Raw genomic sequence first — 18,627 nt, forward strand, 5'->3', positions numbered from 1 at the left:
CTTGGGTGCAGAACAGCCCAAGACCTCAGGCTGATACATTTCGCACTCACAGTCCAAGCCCACAGCCTCGACCATCTCGTACTAGAACACACCTCGCTGTTTGAGGGGATCGGCTGTTTGAAGGGACCCGCCATCCATCTCCACATAGACCAATCGGTCGCCCCAGTGGCCCTCCGGCACCGACGTATCACGTTCCACCTACGACCCAAGGTAGAAGCGGAACTGCGGGTGCTCGAGCGGGCTGGAATCATGGAAAGGGTAAGCGGGCCCACTCCATGGGTGTCGCCCATCGTGGTAGCCAAAATACCGAAGCAACCAGACGCCGTGCGGATCTGCGTAGACATGCGCATCCCCAACCTCGCTATCAAGCGTGAGCGCCACCTGAGGCCAACCATAGATGACATCATTGGAGAGTTGTCAGGCTCGAAGTGGTTCTCGAAGATGGACCTGAGGTCTGGATACCACCAAATTCCCCTACACCCAGACTCACGCCCGATTACGACCTTCTCCACTCACGCAGGCCTTTGGCGGTATACCCGGCTCAACTTTGGGATATCAAGCGCAGCAGAGGTGTTTCAAAACATCATTCAGAACGTCCTGCAAGGGCTAGACGGCGTGCTCAACGTAAGTGACGACATTTTGGTCCACGCGCCGACCCTGGATGAGCACATCCGGCGCCTCCAAGCAGTGTTTACCCGACTGCAAGAGCGAGGTCTAACCCTCCATAGGGAAAAGTGCGAGTTCCTACGAAAAGACATTAGCTTCTTTGGCTACAGATTTTCCGACCAGGGAGTAGTACCAGACCCAGAAAAAGTCAGAGACATCCACGAAGCTCCCGCCCCAACATCGGTGACCCCCGTCCGCAGTTTTCTCGGAATGGTCACGTACTGCGGGCGGTTCATCAAAGATCTGTCGGACCTCACCGGCCCTCTCCGCGACCTCACGAAGTCCACGGCTACTTGGGAGCGGGGGCCGGAACAGCAAGAATCATTCCAGAAAACCAAGGCGGCACTCTCAGCTGACACGACCCTAGCCTACTTCGACCCTCGCAACGAATCACAACTCGTGGTGGACGCCAGCCCGACAGGCCTAGGGGCTGTGCTAACTCAACAACAGGCATGTGGAGAATGGCCACCCGTCGCGTATGCGAGTAGAACCCTCACGCCAACAGAACAACGGTACTCGCAGATCGAAAGGGAGGCCATCGCCATCTTGTGGGGATGCCGGCATTTCCACATCTACTTGTACGGACACCCGTTTGTGGTAATTACAGATCACAAACCCCTTGTCCCACTATTTCAGGGGTCATCCTCACGGCCCCCCCCTCGGATTGAGAAGTGGGTGTTCCAGCTCCAGGAATTCCAATTCACAGTGGAGTATCGGCCAGGCACCCGAAACCCTGCCGACTACCTGTCGAGGCACGCCCGCCCGGTCACTGACACGGAAGCTGCGGAAGCCGCCGCCACCAAGGAATATGTCAGGAGGATCGTGGAAAGGTCCAGGCCCCTGCCGATCTCCCTGGAGGATGTGGCGCAAGCCACCAAGGACGATGACTGCCTGCAGATCGCCATCCAGGCTATCACGTCGGGAAACTGTAAGCCATTCCAAAGTCCAGCATCCTTCCGCACACCGGATGCCCAAACAACGCTGAGGGCACTCCACCAAGTCCGAAGCGAACTGTCTATATCTCAGGAAAGATGTCTCCTGAGGGGCCCTCGCCTAGTGCTGCCCGACAGTCTTACCCAGCAGGCAGCCCTCCTGGCCCATGGCGCACACCAGGGCATCGTAAAATCAAAAAACCGCCTTCGAAGCAAACTATGGTTCCCAGGCCTCGACAGGGTAGTGGAAGAAATTGTCCAGCGATGCCCCGTATGCTTAGCGACTAGCCTGCCCTACCCATCCGGCGCCGGTGATTACGGAGGAAGGACCGACGTCTCCATGGGTGCGTGCCAGTGCAGACTTTGGCAGCCTCCCCGGAGGGAAGTACATGTTTGTAGTAGTGGACGATTTCTCACGATACCCTGAAATAGAGATCCTGCCCTCCACAGCGGCATCCAAGGTAATTCCCAAGCTTGAGAAGATAATTGCCACCCATGGCCTCATTGAGGAGCTACGCACAGATAATGGCCCCCCCTTCAATAGCAGTGAACTAGCGGAGTACATGCAGTCACACCGCATCAAACACCGCAGGGTAACCCCGAGATGGCCTCAAGCCAACGGGGAAGTCGAGAGGCTAATGACGACTCTGAACAAGACCATTCAAATCGCATTGGCAGACGGCCAAAGCCTGGAGCTGGCCCTCTACCAGTTCCTACGTGAATACAGGCTGACACCCCACTGCACCACTGGGGTTCCTCCAAGCCGCCTGTGTTTCAACAGGGCAGTCATGGACACTATCCCACACCACCCCACGTGGGCGTCATCACCAACTCCTCATAACCGATCCATGGAGCAGCGAACAAAGACCAACTGTGAGGCGTCCAGAAGGAGAAGAGCTGCCGACAGCCCCATCCAAGTTGGTGACCGAGTGCTAGTGAAAGACCGCCACCCAGGTGGAAAGTTCCACCTACCGTTCGAGCTAGACCCATGGACTGTTACCAACATCAAAGGCACCATGGTCACGGCGACCAGGGGTGGGGAGAAGGTCACAAGGAACGTGTCATTCTTTAAGGAGGACGAGTTCTCCGAACCAGGAGAACCACGCCCAGTGCCGTCCCAAGGCCCACGGGAAGCAGCGGAAGGAGAAAACCCCAGCGAAGAGGAACGCTCAGGAAATGATTTGGCCACACCAACCCAACGCGAGTTTGGGTCGCAAGGGGCCCAGAGCTACCCAGGTGTTGTCGAGGCAGATGGCTCTGAGGACTTGTTTCAGACACTCTCAGGCGGGCGCAGCCAAAGCAGGTACCATCTACACCCTTGCCCGAAGCCATCCCAGAAGTACCGCGACTTTGTGGCCCGATGTCGACGCTGAAGAAGTTTGGGCTGTACCGCTGCCAACACTAAAGTAAGACTGTTCCTTTTTGTGTCTGTTGCAACTCCCAGAGACTATATTCTGAAATGTTGATAAGTTATGTTATGGTTGTTTGTTTTTCACTTCGGGGTAAAGGAGGAATGTAGTGTTGCCGAGTTTGGACCCAACCACTTACTGTGCACTACCGAGATAGCCCCTATGCTCCGCCCCCCCACCACCCCCACACGGGCGTGGAGTATTTGGTTTGGCCCGACGTTTGCACGGAGGGCACGCAGAGAAGTTAATTAAGAGCCCACGACACTGGGCGTGGCAGGCAGAGTACTGACCACTAATCATAAGAAACGTGTGGTCCCCAATCATTCCTAGGCCTTTTAGCTAGGACTTTTACAGCCAGTATCACAAATATTGAAGTAGTAATAGAATTGAATTACAAGGTGTGCGAAATGGAAAACAACATTTACATCTAAGAAGGAATATGGTCAAAAATGAAACGCCAAGGCATGCACACAAATATTGAAGGCACATATTAAAGAATACAATTCTAATGCTTGTGCCATAGAGACACTACAGTCTGGTAATAGAAAAACATTTAAAGTTAAGAACTCCTATATCAGCAACGCAACGCCGCAGTTTGCTTAGTAAATGTGGTATGGCAAAGTAGAAACTTACATTTAGGAGACACAAAGGCAAACTAAACCGCCGCGTATCGCAAAAGTAAAAGTGGCATAAAATCTAACAGCCTGCTGTCCAAAAGCTATTGGACGCGATGCAGAGAAATGTAAATGCTACGAATATTGAGTCAATAATACTCGAAAGAGGACAATTGCAAGTGAATGAAGTTAATTTTGCCAAGAATGTGAATATATCGTAAGAATTACGAGTTACAAGGGGTTGGAGATATAAGAGGAGGCGTTGGGTTAATCGCAAGCAAAAGCGCGCCATGCGCACGTTGTGCAGAAACACCGCGCGTGCACGTCTCCTGTCCTCCGTACGCGTGCACATCTCCTGTCCCCCTTCAACTAAAAAATCGACAACAATAGATCGTGTCTAAAGCTGGGACGAAAACTGGGAGTGCTGGGAGGAACCAGAAAGGAGCAGAAGGTGCTGAACATTCAAAAGCAAGGACATTAGAGTGACATGGAAGCCAACCGATGCTAAGTAATGGTAAGTAATGGGCAGGATCTGAGCCATTTTTAAGCATTTTTTTTGTTAAGAATAGATTTCGCTAACAGCGCATGAATGCTGTTCAGACGAAACCTAACAAGCAAGCCCAGTATGTTTAGATTTAATGCGCTAATGACTGCACTGTTAGCAGAGTAGAACGAAACACACAGCAGGGAACCACCAAGAGATAACACAGAAGGGCTGTAATTGTAATGTAGTCAATCATGCAGTTCAGTGTGAGCACTCCAGTGGAGGCAGAAGGGTAGGCCCAAATAGGTTGCATCATTATGAGAGAGATGAATACTTGTGTGGGTTAAGCCAGGACTTGATCGACAAAGTTTTAAACTGATGGCCGAAAGATGATGGTTGAAGAAGGACAATGGTTGAAAGGAGAAGACCCAATGTTCACTCTAAGCATAATGTTAGTAATATCTCTTTTTGACAGCTGCACTTTCAAAACTGAGACATCAAATTGTTAAAGTGACGGACTGGCTATCCACTGCTTCAGTGTGCCACTGTGAGAGTTGTGCATCATAGCAGTCACAACTCCCAATACTCGCAGGGGGGGGTCGGCAGGAGGGGGTTCCGTGGGGGTTATAGCGCAGGAGTTACCGCGGAGGGAGGCCTAGGTAAAAGAAAAAGAAAAAGAAAACGTACCTGACCGGGTCTCACGTCGCCTCTGCTCCTGGGCTGGGTTCCTGCTCCTGAACAGGAACAGGCATCCTCCCTCCCCTAAGCCAATCACAACGCTACAATGGCAGCGTTGTGATTGGTGCGGACAGTACAGCCGGGCACCTTTTGGGAGGCCATTTTCCCAAAAGGTGCCCGGGAGGCCATTTTCTCTATGTAGGCTGCCTGCAGCCTACATAGAGAAAATGTAGAGTGTGCATGACTGCTTTTGTCAGTCCCAGAGGGCTGACTAAACAGTCATGGTACTCAAAGTGATGCAAGCACTTCCTCTATGACCCGCCAACTCCCAACCAGGCATACACTCCTGCCCACCCCCAACCAACCATACCCCTGCCTTCTGCTTTCTCACAGTGCGAGAAGCAGTAAATGGTATTTAAAATGCCATTTTATTTTCTGCTTCTCGCACAGCGAGGAAGCAGTGGGGCGGAGCTCCTCTGCCTTAATGGAAGAGCCGCCCCTGCATCATAGTGCTTATGAAAAAGACAGAAAAGGTACTAGGTGGGCATACAGAGGTGGAAGAATTTTCCCTCAATATTAATACTAGATCGCTTTCTATTCTAACTCAAATTACATTGTTTCTCAGACATTGTAGGGAACTTTTATGACCACACCCACTGGCAAAGAGTACTGCAGAACATGAATGAACTGATCCTCTCCTACACTTAATATCAGGGCGTCCCTCTTGCTCATAAATATTCACCTGTTGCTGTGTCTCCTATACCTTTGCAGGTCCCAGACTTGGAACCTGTAGTATGTTGCAGCTCGAAACCTGGCAGTCACAGGCTCCTATGTCACACAGCAATATCTCAAAGATCTGGACCAGTGGATGCTACTCAGCCATCTTAGATCATCAAATTTAGAGATCATCACCTACTGTATCTGAGTAAAGAACAAATCTTCTGCTATCTGGTACATCATCCAAAGCAAGAAAAAAGCAAGTGATCCTGGGTTCCGACCTGTTCCTGTGCTGCAGGTAAACCAAATTACCAGAACTTCCTTCTTCTAAATCCAAACACTACCCCACAACTTCATACATTTAAGTTTCGGACAGAGGGTTTAGACTGCTCTCAGTTTGGTCCTACCATACCTTGAGTAGGCCAACCATGAATGCTAGATGTTATCCAGAATTCAGCTGCCAAATAAATGCTATATTTTTACTTACACTACTACATCATTTCTACCCTACATAAGCCCTCCTACATAAGCCCTCCAATATTTACCTATACATAGGCACAGTTAATTTAAGGCTCTCTGCCTCTCACAGACGGCGGTTCATAATATGAAATTAACTTTTGCCAAAGGAAAGTTTTGTTGTTCACTCAAAAAAGCGTGTTCCATTAAAGCCTAGAATCCCTCATGATCCTCCTACCCTACAAAGCAACACATGCTTGTGATACTTACTTCTCTGTACAGGCAGCCATGCTCTGGAACTGTCCAGTGGCAATGATAAGGGCCATTCAGGGTCAACTGGAATTCAAGATTACTGTAAAGATATGGTTTATCCAGAACAAATGGCTCTGACTTTTATTGAGGATAAAACTTTCAATTCCAGCTGGTCGCTCACCGTTCTCTTGCACCCAATACATAATAACAGCTTTCATAATGCAGGTCTCAAATACTTCTAATCCTATGCAAGGGTGCTGTGACAGAATATCGAGATGGAAATGTCGACTTACACAAATATCGAGATGGAAATATTGTGATTCAGAATATCGACAGCAAGAATATCGTGGTCAAGAATATTGAATTTAAGGTAAGAAATACTGTTTTTGAAAATATAGAAGTCATTAATATTGTTTGCAAAAATATTGATGTTTAAAATATCGATTTCTTTAGTAGTGTTATGTATTTTAGTTCATATTTTAAATGTATGTGGTATATGTTTTTTTGTATAAGTATTGTTTATGTTTTTTTAATATATTTGTTACATTTTTAGTAGTTTTATTTTAAGTACATTTTGCATTTTTTATTTCCGTAGCAGGTTGTGGGTTTATAGGGGAATAGGGTGGGAAGTAGTTTAATTTTAACAAATCAATGAGTATTTTTATTTATTTATTTTAGATTTATAGCGTTAATTGTGGGAAGTAATTTATTTGTAATTAATTACTAATTGGTTAATAATTAATATTAATTAATTTATAATTAAATATGGTACTTGTGTAATTTGTTTTAGGTGTAGGTTGTGGGGTTTATATGGGTAAAGTGTGGGATGTAATTTATTTTTGATTAATTAATAATTTATTATTAAGTTATATTAATTGATTGAAAATTAATTATGGAAATTGTATTACAAATTTTAGTTGCAGATTGTGGGGTTCATGGGGTAATTTATTTTTAATTAATTAATAATTAGTTCCTAATTAATATTGATTAACTCATAGGGAATCAATTATGGAAAGTGTGTAATTAAATTTGGGTGCGGGTTATGGGGTTTATAGGGGTAAAGGGTGGGAAGTAATTAATGTTTAATTAAGCAATAATTAGTTCTTAATTTATATTAAGTAATTTATTGATAATTAATTATGGTAATTGTGTTATTTTTTTTAGGTGTGAGTTGTGGGGTTTATGGGGTACAGGGTAGAAAGTAATTTATGTTTAATTATGAATAATTTGTTGTTAATTATTATTAATTATTTAATTGAAAATTAAATATGGAATTTGTGTAATTAATTTTAGGTGTGGGTTGTGGGGTTTATAGGGGTAAAGGATGGGAAGTAATTTTTGTTGACTGAATAAATAAAAAATTAGTTGATCGTTAACATTAATTAATTTATATTTAATTAGGGTATTTGTTTATATTTTTAGTGTGTGGGTTTTATTGTTATAAGGGTACATTGTGGGGAATAAATTAATGTTACTTACTTTATAAACAGTAGTTAGACACTATTAAATATTTTTACTGTTTAATTTTAGCAGTGGGTTGTGAGGATTATAGGGATAAAGTGTGGGGAGTTAAATATTTTGTATGAGTTTTAATCTGTTTTTTAATTAATAATATTTATATAATTGGTAATTAATTATGTTAGATGAGGAAGTACATTTTGTAAAATTTAAATGTGGGTTGCCGCCACAGAAAAGTAAATCCCTGCATGCATTATAATATGGATGGCGATGTCTAACAGACACCGCCATCATATTAAAACCTTTTCCGCCCTGTCAACTCATTGACCGGGCGGAAAACCGGCAGACGGTCATTCCATCCGCCGGGGTCCCCCCGCCATAGTAATATGTCGGGGGGAATGGCATGCGGGTGGGAAACAATACAGTTAATTGAAGAATAATAAAATTATTTTAATTATTCTATACATCAGTTCTAATAATTATTAATATACAATATTTTGTTCTCTTTAGGTGTAAATTATTTGTTTATTTAAACTTCAGATAATAATTTTAATGTAATTGAATTTAATATAGTAACTATAACTAAAGTTTTAATTCTAAATTAATGTACAAGTGCTGTAGCATTTGTTTATTTTGTGCTATATTTAAAGTAAATATACAAAATGAATTCGCAACCTATTTTAACAACATTATTTTTAATATATATTTCCAAGTTTATTAAACGTCTTTATTTTCCTCTATACTTTACCATGCTGAGATATCCACTCTGAGTTTGGATTCTCCCTGTGGTATAGGGAACGCTAGAAAAAACATATATTGAACTAAAAAATAAATATTAAAACTATTTTTATTTTAAATATTAAATAAATCAATTGTATAAATATATATATATATATATATATATATATATATATATATATATATATATATATATATATATATATATACATACATACATATATATATATATATTCACTGAAAAAACCATAGGTTATAGACCATATATATTTAGGAATTAGCATTTACAAAACCATGAAAATTCACTGAAAAAACCATAGGTTATACACCATATATAGTTAGGAATTGGCATTTAAAAAACCTTATTTTACTCACACAAAACCAATGAAATTCCATATATAGTTAGTTGTACTAACTATATATCGCGCACCCGCAATCCACTGCTGATCATGTCACATATTACATCATTCATGACATGGTCAGTGACATCACTGATGACATCACTGATGACATCTCAAATGACATCACTGATGACATCACTGATGACATATATGGTTTTTTCAGTGAATATATATATATATATATATATATATATATATATATATATATATATATATATATATATGTACACACAAGGTGCCTGCTAAGGAAGAGCCCACTACTGGAAGGTTATATCTGTATGCTCTTTAATGAAGGTACTGCATGCAAAAGGGATCGCTGCTCGCACTGCAATTGTCCTGCTCCCCCGACGCGTTTCGTGCCAAGCTGCACTTAATCATGGGCTGCGGGCTTTTGGTGTGCAGAAACGGCCATGTCTTTTTGAAGCACCTGATTAATTAAGTCCCCGCCTCAGTGGGCGTGTCCACAACACGTGGAATTCTGATCTTTGTAGTGCCTTGTCACGCTCCCTAGTGGGTTACATGCCGCTTTCACAAATATTCACCATATCATCCCAAGTGGGTTGTGGAGCCTCGTTCCCCAAGCACCAGCATCTTGTTCCTCCAATTAACAGCTTCCAGTACCAACGCCACAGAGACGGTTGACCCCGCAGCAGGTCTGTAAACACAGCAGAGCTCCTTCCGCTATTCAGGCGGAACCGCTTAAAATGTACACACAAGGTGCCTGCTAAGGAAGAGCCCACTACTGGAAGGTTATATCTGTATGCTCTTTAATGAAGGTACTGCATGCAAAAGGGATCGCTGCTCGCACTGCAATTGTCCTGCTCCCCCGACGCGTTTTGTGCCAAGCTGCACTTAATCATGGGCTGCGGGCTTTTGGTGTGCAGAAACGGCCATGTCTTTTTGAAGCACCTGATTAATTAAGTCCCCGCCTCAGTGGGCGTGTCCAGCGTGAATCAGATTCAGTGTAGCACAGGCATCTGAAGAAGACATTTGAGTCGAAATGCATTATGCCGAACTGCTTTCCAATTAAATACCTTTTCCTGGATTCCCTGCGTGTGGCCCCTTCCTTCTGCTTGCTGGAGGTTTTGTGTGGATATATATATATATATTCACTGAAAAAACCATAGGTTATACACCATATATAGTTAGGAATTAGCATTTAAAAAACCTTATTTTACTCACACAAAACCAATGAAATTCCATATATAGTTAGTGGTACTAACTATATATCACGCACCCGCAATCCACTGCTGATCATGTCACATATGACATCATTCATGACATGGTCAGTGACATCACTGATGACATCACTGATGACATCTCAAATGACATCACTGATGACATCACTGATGACATCTCAAATGACATCACTGATGACATCACTGATAAAATCTCATTTGACATTAATGATCACATCACTGATGACATCATTCATGTGATAATACGATGAACCTCTTCAGACTCTAATATAACCTTAGATACACTCAGTGTAAACAGACACTCACAGACTGTCACTCATCCATGGAGTTACTTACACACCTAGTCAGTCATGCAAAGAATCAATCACAGCTCCATTTTCACAACTATACAGTTATACACACCTTACTTATTCAAACATATACTAAAACATATTTACTCACCTATACAATCCTGGATACAACTTCACAATGATCCATACAGCCACTCACACATTCACTGGCTCTTATGCACAGTTATTTATATATGTCAACTCTCACATGTACTGTATTTTACATATGTACTTACTTTGTCATGTAGCACTGAGATATCTATTCACTCACCAATACAGTCATGCACACAGTCAACCGCCCATACAGCTGTTTCCACATGCACTTTTGAACCCATACATCTATGCACAGAGTCATACACCTCCCAGCCACCCACACACACACTCAGTCTCCCATACAAATGCTTGGGCAACCAATCAATAACCCATATAGTTACTCATATAGCTACTGATCAACACATGCAGCAGTTTACAGAACAACAGACATAATGATGCACAAATTAAGACAGTTTAGTCACTAACCCATGCACTCAGTGAGACACATTTAACCACTCACTCATACAGTCATTCATTCACCTACTAAATCCTTCATCCAGACACTTATACATCCTCTCATTCTTAAATATGTAAGACATATTTTAACTTTACAGAAAAATACAGTCACTGGATGTTGTCATCAGTGATGTCATCAGTGATGTCATTTGAGATGTCATCAGTGATGTCATCAGTGATGTCATTTGAGATGTCATCAGTGATGTCATCAGTGATGTCACTGACCATGTCATGAATGATGTCAAATATGACATGATCAGCAGTGGATTGCGGGTGCGTGATATATAGTTAGTACCACTAACTATATATGGAATTTCATTGGTTTTGTGTGAGTAAAATAAGGTTTTTTAAATGCTAATTCCTAACTATATATGGTGTATAACCTATGGTTTTTTCAGTGAATTTTCAAGGTTTTGTAAATGCAAATTCCTAACTATATATGGTCTATAACCTATGGTTTTTTCAGTGAATTTCATTGGTTTTTTAACAGCTAATATCTGTAGCTGTAAAATGTATTCTTCTTTAAATCCAAAAAGATATTTTATATGTTTATTAATAATGTTTTTTTAATATTTTTTTTGTTTCGCTCCCGGTCCGCGAACCGGAAAGCTTTCCGTTAGCTCAAATTGATGCCGCGACCCGGTCCGCGAACCGGTAAACGTTCCGGGCGCTACCCACGAAAAAAAACAAAAAAAAAATATTTATTTTTTTGCCCCGCGGTGCCCTTTTAAAGCCTCCACATTAAACCTAGGGGATCAGGGAGGATCTACTATGCCCCCTTATGGTTATTTCCACCTTTGTTTTGGCCTCCTCTTGTCTCTCAATCCTACCGAGAGACAAGATGGCGGCCGCTCCGGACTGTTTAGAATGTTGACAGACACCGGAGAGCCAATCAGCTTCGCTACGCGAAGTTCCGTTACGCGAAAAGTACGCGAACTGGAGCGCTGCCCGGTCCGCTGTTACAGATATATATCTTTTTTTAAACGTTAATTTCTCAAAATCCACTGAAGCACATATATTGAGACCTACAAAAGGCACATCGGGCTACCAGTCCCTACAATTTTGCCAAGTTTCGTGCAAATCCATTCAGCCATTCGGGCTAAAAGTGAGGCCAACCGCCCTATGGAAAACTCAATGTTAAAAACACGTTTTGGGACCCCCCTTTTTTCTCGGCCCCCCCTGGACGAACCCACCCCAAATTTTCAGGGGCTGCTCAGAAACAAACTGTTCCATTTTCCAGAAAATTTCAGCCAATTCCGTCCACAAACGCCAAAGTTATTAGACATAGAATTTTCAAAAATCCCATAGGGAAAAAATCCTAACTATATATACCTACTGGCGACCGCCAGTAGGTAATATTATATAAATATATATGTATATGTATATATATATATATATATATATATATATATATATATATATATATATTCCAAACACAGGTTGCCCAACTTGGAGAAGCACACACCCGGGGGGGTTAACACACAAATGCTGCCGGTGGTAAACTGCCAGCCTGTCACACACCAATCCTACTGGCTTGCCAAACGCGTTTCGGGCGTCATCCCGCCCTTGATCACTGGCTGCTCAACGAAGGACAAACACAGCTTAATTTCATGCACCTGTTTTATTCCATTATACGAGTCCTGCCCACATGGGCTCAAGCAAGGCATTATGGTACTTGCAGTGCCTGCCACGAACTCAAGGTGCAAACCCCAGTGGGTGCCGCAGTCCTTCAATTGAAAAAATGTCTCTTCCCAAGTGGGTGGAAAGGAATGTGCACAGAGTAGTCAGGGTACCAATATTTACCCGCAGCTCAGGCCCCCCTCGGTCTGATCACCACTCACGTTACAGAGCAGTGTGGATCCGCCATATGCGGCGGCGGGGCCTCTCCGCGACCAGACTAGCCGCAATATGTTCCAAACACAGGTTGCCCAACTTGGAGAAGCACACACCCGGGGGGGTTAACACACAAATGCTGCCGGTGGTAAACTGCCAGCCTGTCACACACCAATCCTACTGGCTTGCCAAACGCGTTTCGGGCGTCATCCCGCCCTTGATCACTGGCTGCTCAACGAAGGACAAACACAGCTTAATTTCATGCACCTGTTTTATTCCATTATACGAGTCCTGCCCACATGGGCTCAAGCAAGGCATTATGGTACTTGCAGTGCCTGCCACGAACTCAAGGTGCAAACCCCAGTGGGTGCCGCAGTCCTTCAATTGAAAAAATGTCTCTTCCCAAGTGGGTGGAAAGGAATGTGCACAGAGTAGTCAGGGTACCAATATTTACCCGCAGCTCAGGCCCTCCTCGGTCTGATCACCACTCACGTTACAGAGCAGTGTGGATCCGCCATATGCGGCGGCGGGGCCTCTCCGCGACCAGACTAGCCGCAATATGTTCCAAACACAGGTTGCCCAACTTGGAGAAGCACACACCCGGGGGGGTTAACACACAAATGCTGCCGGTGGTAAACTGCCAGCCTGTCACACACCAATCCTACTGGCTTGCCAAACGCGTTTCGGGCGTCATCCCGCTCTTGATCACTGGCTGCTCAACGAAGGACAAACACAGCTTAATTTCATGCACCTGTTTTATTCCATTATACGAGTCCTGCCCACATGGGCTCAAGCAAGGCATTATGGTACTTGCAGTGCCTGCCACGAACTCAAGGTGCAAACCCCAGTGGGTGCCGCAGTCCTTCAATTGAAAAAATGTCTCTTCCCAAGTGGGTGGAAAGGAATGTGCACAGAGTAGTCAGGGTACCAATATTTACCCGCAGCTCAGGCCCCCCTCGGTCTGATCACCACTCACGTTACAGAGCAGTGTGGATCCGCCATATGCGGCGGCGGGGCCTCTCCGCGACCAGACTAGCCGCAATATGTTCCAAACACAGGTTGCCCAACTTGGAGAAGCACACACCCGGGGGGGTTAACACACAAATGCTGCCGGTGGTAAACTGCCAGCCTGTCACACACCAATCCTACTGGCTTGCCAAACGCGTTTCGGGCGTCATCCCGCCCTTGATCACTGGCTGCTCAACGAAGGACAAACACAGCTTAATTTCATGCACCTGTTTTATTCCATTATACGAGTCCTGCCCACATGGGCTCAAGCAAGGCATTATGGTACTTGCAGTGCCTGCCACGAACTCAAGGTGCATATATATATATTTTTTTTTAATGTATAACAACATAAAATCAGAGCAAGTAGGTGGAAGAAGAAATGGGGTTGGGCCGGTCCTGCTGTATCCTTATGGGCACCATTCAAACTGCATTTACAAATATGTTCAAAATACTTTGTGGGTTCAATGACAAATGCACTAAAGGTGATCATGACATCTTTTATCCATGCTTGTTCCTATGCTTGCAGTCATTATTGCAAATATAAACCAGTCCTCTGGACTGTTTTGAGGAGAGAACAGTGTAGAGTCGCTACTCTATAAGGAAACATCAAAAGTGTACTTAACACGCACCTATTTGCAGTTTGGGGTCCCTTGAAATAAGGCCCCTCTCAGACTATGCCAATTACGAATACTATTGTTGAATTGCGTACACAAATAGCAGAGATGAGACAGCTGACTTAGTATGTTTCGATTTTTAACTTTAAACCCTTTCTCCTCCTGCCAACTGCCACTTACTTTGGGTACCTGACAATCCTTCCCCTGCACCCTAAGTAAGCCCTTCTAGTTTTTACAATCTCTTGTGTCAACATTTCCTTTAAGCATTGATGAAAATCCCTGCTATGTTACGGCCGGACAGAAAGGCACGAAGACTTGTCGTACTTAGCATGGGACACAGAGACATACAGAGCTACCTATTGGACCATCTCCCTCAACTGGACACATACTCATTCTCCTTCTATTGTTGAATCACACCCACCATCCTCCAATGGACCAAATAAAGGGAGATTGTGCCATTGGAGCTAAGCCACCGACCGTTCTCCCTATTTAGTGTGAACATTCAGATGGCCTTTTTCTGTCATCATTAGGAGTATTGTGGCAGTGTGGGACATTAAAAATAAAAAATGACCGATGTGCCATTGGAGAAAATTTCCACAGTGCTGAGCCTGTTAGTTTTTTCTTTTCCAAAAATAAACTCATGCTTTGAGGGTTTTTGTTGTGGAAAAGGAAAAAAAAGTCCAAAAATGTATGGGGATTTGTCACCAATATCGGCCACACACAAACCTTTTAAATGTCTTTGTATGAAGAGTGGCTAATACAAACCCACAGAGTTTCATTCTTGCGGTGAGCTCTAAATTTGATGGGCGGAATAAAGGGAAAAAATCCTTTACAGCGCAACCATTACATCGCACTACACTTACAACGCAGTCATTAAATCGCTACATCCTTTACAACGCATGTCACTACAACGCAGGCATTACAATGCATGACCCTACATTGCATGACACTACATCGCATGTCACTACAACACAGGCATTACAACGCATACCATTACAACATATACCATTACAACGCATAGTACCCCTACACTAACCAAAACTTACCCTACTGGTGCACTCCCTGGAGTTAGAATAGTAATTTTTACCCCTACACTATCCAACACTTACCCTAGTGTTGCACCCCCGGAGTTAGAATAGTAATTTGTACCCCTATAGTATCCAATTCTTGCCTTAAATGTAATGTTATGGTATGCGTTGTAATGGTATGCATTGTAAAGGTATAATGCGATGTAATGGAATGCGTTGTAAAGGTAGTTTCTAAAAATGCGATGTAGTGTCATGCGATGTAATGGAGTGCGTTGTAAAGGATGTTGCGATGTAATGGAGTGCGTTGTAAAGGCATGTGTTGTAAATGTATGCGTTGTAACGTCATACATTCGGAATAAAGGCAGGGTGCCTGATGTGAAGTTCTCTGTCACACTGACTGCTTTTACTCTGACAGTCAAAGTCTAAATTTTGCCCTTGGTTAATTCATATGACTCTTGTGTCATTTTGCCATAGGGTTAGGATTAGCTGAGAGTTAAGGATATGGCTTTATCACTAAGAAGGTGATTATTTTGCCAGAGATGCTGCCTATTCTTTATTACACCTTTATATCTGCATAACTCTTCAAGTATCACTCTCGTAAACCTAAGAGATATGTTGAATTCTTAATGTGGTCAAACTGTTTCACTGGTCCACCCACCTTATATTGGTATTTGCACTGATACATAGACAAAAAAATGTTAATTCCTACCAATTCTGTCTAGTGGTAGAGTTTTCAGATCATTCCCAATTCCTTCTCATTGATTGATTTTTGCTTTCCAGGTTGCCAATTTGCCAGCCTTGTCCCAAACCCATGCCATGGCGTGTTGGGGATTTTGCAACTAAGCTCAAGTAGTATGGAATGATAACTGACACCCCTGATAATAATTCCACAACTGGGAAAGGTAACACAATAGATTAAAAGGACAGTTCTTTCTCTATCCACCTTTTAGTTTGTTTTGATTGCAAATGTTCTCTTAAATGCTCAATCTGAATAAGGCACCCTTGTTCTTTATCTCCACCGGTTAGCTGTCCTCTCAAATCAGAGCTGCCGATTAATGACAGGCCTTGAAGCCTGGCATGGTCCCCATCTCCTGGTTGAATTCAGTATCGAGCCAAACCTGCAGGGGCACACTAGTGATCAGTGGTTTTTTAAAACCTCAGCCCCCCCCTTCAAGGTAAGTTGAAGGGTCCCCCATGAGCTATTCCCTAACTGCCTTGCTGCTTCCGAGTGTTTATTTGCTTGCAGCACCCTTTGAGGTGAATGGTGTGGGGAGTCCCCCGCACATCGCAGGAGCTGCGAGGGCCTTCATCACGGTAGTGTTAAGGGATGCAGTACAGTTTAGCATCTCAACAAATTGGCAGCAGTTCACATGAAGTCCATCCATTCATTTGGGGTTGGAATTCTGAAGATGTAACAAAAAAATTCCCAATGGACCAGTGGCCGCTATTTTCCTGGGGGGGGGGGCATGTGGTAGGCTCAATTTCTCTAAAAATGGACAGAAATCAGATAAACGGAGACAAACTGCGCTCCTCGCTAATGGACAGAGCGCAACAATACAGTAGGTTGATTTGCACAAGTATTTCATATCACGAAACAGAGGTCATCCTGTGTCTACAAAATGATGTGCCCACTTCAGAGGATTTCTGTAGGAGTTCACATTCTCTAATTTGATTACTCGTACAAAGCACCATTACCTTTTTCTTCTATCATGTCCTTGAAATTGTCTTCTGAATGAGATCCCATCAACCCTCCATGCACCACTTTGTCCTGCTTCACAATTGCATTTCGCCTTTCCACGGTTGGGTTTTCCGAAGGGTTAAGAGAAACCAACACCTGCAACCTCTGCGGATTGAATTGTGATTGAAAATACTCCGAGAGAGGGATTTCAGGAACGCAGAGTGCCCACACACCTCCGCCAGTCGCACCCTGCTGAACCTGTGTGCTTATTCCATTATGTACGTTAGAATTGGATCCCGAGTCTTTTACAAAGCAGTAAAGTACTTTAGAAAGAAATCATTGTAAACCAGCAGTTCATTATAAAGTCGCTTAAATTTATATTTTTCTCCATTTGAAATAAAATGACTTCCTGGTTCTGTGATTTTTTCTGGGAAATTTGAGATAGTCGGAGTGAGTTTAAACGTACTTTTGTCCAATCTTGTATCTCATTTTAATATTTGAATAAACCAGTTGATTGTCAGACGATTCTCAGCATTTTATCACTGCAGCATGATGAGAAAAGAGAGGGCAGTGCTTCCTAACTCGATTTGAATGATCACATCTCCCTGTTAGGGATTCATTCCTCCTCCTCGCAGTGACGTGTGGCGTACGCTGCACACGGAGCAGTATTGTAAGGATAACAAAAATCACATTGAGGTGCAAAATCACATTGGCATGGAAAGTCAACCTTGGTTTAAAATCAGCAGGCGTACTGGAGCAAATGTAGGTACAAAAAGGTGCAGGTGGAAGAAAACACTAAGGCACAAATAGATAGTTCATTGCAAAATTACCCTAGGCGTGACATCAACAGGGCTGGGGACAATGTTAGGTGCAAGAACACATCTAGGAACAATATTAAAATGTAGTCCATAAACATATTTGGGTGCAAAATCATGCTTTGTTCAAAATTAGCAGGAGTGTTATATTAGACTTGAGACAAAGGCCTCAGTACAGAAAGAAAGTAAAGTAGTGCAATGTCACATTTGGTGTAAGAAGTGCGCAATATTATGACATCACATTATTTATCACACACTGAGGTACAATATTAGCATAAGTGTGGAAAATATTTATAGACACAAAAAACAATTAGATGTAAAATCAGTTTTAAATGAATAATCACCTTTAAGTGCAAAATCACACTTGGTACAAACTAAACAGCATTGTGGTATCTCGTTTAGGGAACAATCACATTTAAGGGCTAAATCACACTTGGTGCAAAATCAAGAGGAGTTTGGAAACACTTTTAGAGCATGAGTTACATTCGGGACTAAAATTACATTTAGTTGTAGTATCACTGTTGGTACAACATCAACAGGAATATGGAAACACTTTTAGGAGTACAAATGCAAACCCATTAGGGTGCATAGTCACTTCCCTTCACTGTACATTCAATGCAACAGGAAAAACTCATCAGACAGGCTGACAAAAATAACTAATAACTAAAACCGAATGGTCAGGCAGGAATACTCATCTGGGTTGTTGCCAAATATGAAAGAATTTTTCATCAAGAGATGGCTGAAGGAGGTTTACCCAAATCATGAGCTC

The sequence above is a fragment of the Lissotriton helveticus genome, chromosome 7 (assembly GCF_964261635.1).
Source record: "Lissotriton helveticus chromosome 7, aLisHel1.1, whole genome shotgun sequence".
Taxonomy (NCBI): domain Eukaryota; kingdom Metazoa; phylum Chordata; class Amphibia; order Caudata; family Salamandridae; genus Lissotriton; species Lissotriton helveticus.